Raw genomic sequence first — 5,718 nt, 5'->3', positions numbered from 1 at the left:
TTTATGATGAATAACTGTTTTCCAAAACAAAAGAAGTGTGTCACCTCTTACAGTTTTGCAAATCTCTTTAATGCCTGGCTTAACAGAAGATGGTAGAATTATCGTATCTGCTTCTGCATTTAAACTGTTGTACTATGTTTTGATTAAAATATATAAGAAAACCCAACCTCACACAAATGTGTCCCTGGAGATGGGAAGACTCGCCCAGGTCTCTGTGGACTATACTTTGAGATCCACTGGTTTTGTAGAACTACCTCTCCTTGTGAGTCAGAGACTCCGAGTCCTCAACTCTGTTTTGTCGGTAACCAGCCGAGCCTCATCTAAACAAGTCAAGGAGTGAACATATATGTTGAACACATCCCATGTGTCAGGCAGAGTGTATATAGCATTTAATGGAATCTTTATAACTACCTACACCATAAGCCGTTACGTGATGGTAAATGCTTAACAACCAGGGGGGGATTAGTCCAAGATACTCACATGGGTGTGACTTTTATTGTAGAATGGGACATCAAACCCTAGAATAATGACCACACTTTAATCTATTGCCTATGTGAATCAGTGTACACCCCTGATTACTTCTTTCCTGTGAAGAATGATGGTTTGGTGATCCAGGTACCTGCTTTTCCCATAAACCCCTCTACTGAATTAATAGAAGTTTTTCCTTAATGTATGCTGTAAAATATATTTGGTAAAGTGCGGTTAGCATTAAATTACTGGTTTCTGTTTCTGTCTCTCCTGTTCCTTCACCCCAAGGCATTTGGGACAGGTGAGGGGAAAAAGCAGGTATCTGAGGAAGTAAGGGCAGGTAAAGGAGGGGAAGAGATGTAGTGGGAGGGGAAGAGTGAAATTTGAATTTGAATGGTGAAGTAGGGTTCATCAGAAGAGGAAAGGGGAGAGTTAGAGTTTACTCCTGTGAAGGTCAACAGGTTAAGGTTAGCAGGCTAGGGGAGCCCTAATTTGTAGCATTTGCCTGTTTCCACGGTATAAGTATTTATACTTCCATCATGGCCAAGCTTCAAGCTTCCAATCTGACACTTGCACAAGGAGTTGGGAATAGATGTATACAATCGGCTTTCGAGAGCTGGTGCCCACATGAGCCTCTCCTTTTCACAGCAGACAGAAGGACGAAACTGAGGCCTACGAGATTAAAGGACTCAACTGAGAACGTGCAAGCATAGACACATCCCCAACACACTAAACAAAGTGAATTCAGATTATATTTAGTATAAATACAGTCACAGAAACAGAAATACATCTGTGTATGAATTAACTGTACATAAATGATAAAAAAAAAAAAAATGGCCAGACAGCTATGTACTGAACTATGCATACTGATTTGGGGGAAAGCAGTGAAATAAGAATGAAGAGGACAAATAATTTTTATTTTTTATTCTCTGTATTTCTGTATTGTTTTAGGTTTTTTACAGAGGCTGTAATTATGCCTTCCTTGTATAATTTAAAATAAAACATTTTTCAAAGAGATGTAGGATGGATTAGATTTTAATTAGATAGCCTTAACATATATGATTTCAAAAATTTCAAAGGGCTTCAGAGAGGACTGGTAAATATCAGAGAAAGAAAGAGAGAGAGGAAAAAAGACTATATATTGTTGTGGTTCAACTTCTGCCGGGTCCCTTAGCAGTTCTCTTTTCAAATAATTTCTCTCCAGTGACTAAAATTATAGTATTGAACGTAAAATGTATTATACTCCCTGGCTCATTGGAAAGGCCAGTAGCTTTTTGAGTAGACTAATATGAAAATGAAACTTTAGTCTCATATGTAAGCCAGGACTTAGGTCTTAGTTTATCAATACATACTGAACTTCTTAGCTCAGTTGGGTAAATCTGGGGTCAGCACAAACAAGCTTCAAGTTGTTAACCTCTTGTTCTCAAGGGGTGTGTGTGTGTGTGTGTGTGTGTGTGTTCATGAGCATATGCATGTGTTGGGGTGGGGATGCTTGTTTTGATGACCTGGGCTAAGTAAGGAAGAACAGAAAGGCAGTTTTCTCACCAAGATAATTTACTCACATGTTCCACAAATTAAGGATTAATTTACCTGTTAAAATCTTCTTCTAAGGGTAAGAATAAGAATCATCAATACCTGGGGGTGCCTGGGTGGCTCAGTGGGTTAAAGCCTCTGCCTTTGGCTCAGGTCATGATCCCAGGGTCCTGGGATCGAGTCCCACATCGGGCTCTCTGCTCAGCAGGGAGCCTGCTTCCTCCTCTCTCTCTGCCTGCTTCTCTGTGATCTCCATCTGTCAAATAAATAAAATCTTTTTTAAAAAAAGGAATCATCAATACCTGGACATAAATTTAGATGGGCAATTGTCTTGCTTTCAACCTTACGACAAAACTTAAAGAATAGGATAACTAGGGAGGACGAAAAAGGTTTTTGTAGTATGGGGCACCAAATGTGGGGGCGTGGGGGGAAGGGTGGCTAGAGAAAAGGCAGCCGGGATGTGAATCTAGTCTTTCCCTTTTTAAATTTTTCCATTCCTAGTGCAAATTTCTTACCTTCTCAGATGCCAAATTTCCTGTACTATACAAAAAGAGATTGTATAAATGACAAGATTGCTGTAAAGATATATATATATATATATATATATATATATATATATCACACACACACACACACACATACATACATACACATATATAAAACATCTGGCATAGAGCCTCAGACATAGTGACTAGTCAATAAATGGTAGTTATTAATTTGGATAACAAGAAAGGATAGACAAAAGACTTGAGGGAAAGTCTCTGAATTGAGATACATTTAAATAAGCTTAAGCTTCGTAAGTTACTTTTTAAAAAAGATTTATTTATTTATTTATTTATTTGAGAGAGAGAGAGAGCACACAAGGTGGAGGTGGGGGAGCAGAAGGAGAGAAAGTCGTAAGGAGACCCTGATATGGGACTTGATCCCATGGCCTGAGCTGAAACCAAGAGTCAGATGCTTAACCAACTTCACCGCCCAGTTGCCCCTATAAATAACTTTTAATTTAAGCACCTACAGGTTAGGTTATCAGATGTCAAAAGTTGGAGGCAGCCACTTTCTGAAAATGGGGTACCTAGCATAGGCATACCAGAAACTGAGAGGTATAGAAAAGGGTGTGAAAAGAAGACAAAGGAAAACTCCATTCCATGATGACAGAGGGAACCTACAATCCTGTTTCTCAGATGCATGCTTATGGGCAAGAGGAGATTAAGCAAGGGTAATGGATCGTTACCATTCCTCTTTAACTCAGAAAACAACCCCAGTGGGCAGCCCAGGGAAGCTGGTCCTAATGCCCTCTTTCTAGAGCAAGAACGTGATGTGTTAATGTGTACTGTGCCTCACCCATAAGTAGCAAGGATGCTTCCGATAATGAATTAGATGAGGGAGGCCAGTTCTCCTCAGGCACTCTCAATTCAAATAGAGGGCATTTATACAGAGAAGAATGGGATGTGTGAAAAGCAAAGCCAACAGACAGGGACAGAGATTAGTTTCTGCCATCAGTCATCACTGACACTGGGCATTTTTGAGATTATTGTGATGGTCAAGGAAAAAGCCTTATAGGGGAAAATGAATCTTTTGGAAAGATGTGAGGTTGCTTAATCCAGAAGACAGAGGAGGGGTTTGAAGGAGAATAAGACTGAAGTGATGGGAGAGAAAGATTACTAACAGAGGATTTTGAAATGACTGAAGCAAAGAGAGGAAGGAAAATTAGTTCGCAGTGGTTGAGGTGCAGCCTGACACAGGTAAATGTGGTATGATGGTGGTGATGGCTGTGATTCCCAAGCTTATAAAGGGTATAACACTAAACTACCCTTATAGTTGATAAATTACTTCCACATCCATCCTTTCATCCTTTCATCCCACCCCCCACCCCCGCACCATGACCCACAATACCCCACAGATACATAGAGATGGTAAACAAATTGTCAGAATTCAACAGCTGAATTCATTCAGAAAGCTGTTAACATTAGAACTGGGGGAAGTAGGGGAATGCCAAATACCAAGTTTCTAAACTCATAGAGTCATCACAACTTTAAATGAATTTAAGTGTCGGAGGAACAAAAATTTTCCTATTAAAATGTACAGTTAAGCTTTGCACAGTGGCAGTATCATCGCCAATGAGGTTTATCCGAGGCACGATTATTGCTAATTAAAATGTACAGTTAACGATATTATTTTTCTAGGACTATGAATTCTCTATCACAGAAAGTGTTCCTTAATATTAGTCAGCTAGAATCTCCACATTCCAAGTAGCGGTGGTGAAAACCCAGCCCACCCAACAATATTCAACCAATCTAGGTAACCGGATCGTCTCCATACACTGGCCATTTCCCCCTCTCTACCTAATATTACTGTAAAATACTTGAAAATCTAAATTAAAATAGTTTCTGTAAAAGCAGGCATAAAGGATTAAAATAAAAATGGCAAGGACAACTGCTAGCAAAAGCATTGTAGGGACGGCAAATATTACATTTAACTCCACATTAATTCTCTGAAGGAATTCAACACAATTTCTCCCATTCTAACTCAAAAATTAATTTCTGTATATTGTCCTTGAGATTTGGATTGGGAATGAAAAGGAGAAAACCGTTGAAAGTGTGAAGATTTTATATGAATTAATCAACCAAGAGTTCAGACACTGGGGACTGAAGATTAAACTTTATAGTTTAGAAACCCAAGGACAGTACTTTTTCTCATGAGTGTACCTCACATCAAAAAAGTCTCTGCTGATATATATGTCTCATTTACAACATTCAAGTTGAGAGGTAGTCTTTATGACATCCCAATGAGAAGGTACAAAGAGGTTAAACAATTTATAAAAAAGTCAAGGAGGATTCAAAATTAGAACAAGATGGCCACAGTCCTGGCATTATCTGTATTCTAGATGCAAGGATAATTTGTTTCTCTGTCCATTTATGTTAAAGCCCCTGGTGGGTGAGACATGCCAGACTTGAAAACTCAGAGAAAGAAACTTGTTATTGTCTGTGGGGTATTGGTATTCAGAAAGAAACTGTAAAGGCCATAATCACTGCTGTGTTATTCCAGGAGTAATGGTGGCTCCATGGACCGATGACCATCTCTGTCCACTTCAGACAGCCTGTTGAAGCTGTCAGTCACTGCTTGAAAGAATTCAGTCTTTTCAGGGCACCTGGGTGGCTCAGTGGGTTAAGCCACTGCCTTCGGCTCAGGTCATGATCTCAGGGTCCTGGGATCGAGTCCAGCATCGGGCTTTCTGTTCAGCAGGGAGCCTGCTTCCTCCTCTCTCTCTCTGCCTGCCTCTCTGCCTACTTGTAATCTCTCTCTGTCAAATAAATAAATAAATAAATCTTAAAAAAAAAAAAAAAAAGAATTCAGTCTTTTCATAAGCTTTCTCTGACCTGGTCCGTCCCAGGGTTAGTCAGAAGTACTCTATGGAACTGACATATGGCTTAGCCTATACGTATGCCTGACTGTGTGGTAAGGGACTAACTTTGTAAGATTGCCTATTCTGGATATCACAGAGTATCTGAGTCTTTTCCAGAGCAAAAACTAAAAAGAAATGTCTGAGCAAATGGACCTATGAGATCCACCAGCCTTCATTGTTTTCAAGTACCAGTCAACTTATAAAAGTCCAGAATGCCACATGGTTTGATTAGGGGTTGGGTTCCAATTCCATACAGTGAGCAAATTCTTCATCTCTGTCATACAAAATCAAGCTGGTGGACCAGACATAAAAGA

At 39.6% G+C, this 5,718-nt stretch overlaps 1 pseudogene; it reads left to right on the top strand.

Annotated features, from left to right (window-relative positions):
* The first annotated feature begins 4,089 nt into the window (after positions 1-4,089).
* Positions 4,090-4,222, top strand: LOC122897339 (annotated as a pseudogene).
* Positions 4,223-5,718: the final 1,496 nt, after the last annotated feature.

The sequence above is a fragment of the Neovison vison genome, chromosome 1 (genome assembly GCF_020171115.1).
Source record: "Neovison vison isolate M4711 chromosome 1, ASM_NN_V1, whole genome shotgun sequence".
Taxonomy (NCBI): Eukaryota; Metazoa; Chordata; class Mammalia; order Carnivora; family Mustelidae; genus Neogale; species Neogale vison.
Note: the sequence above shows the minus strand (reverse complement) of the source record. Positions and strands in the feature narration are given on the sequence as shown.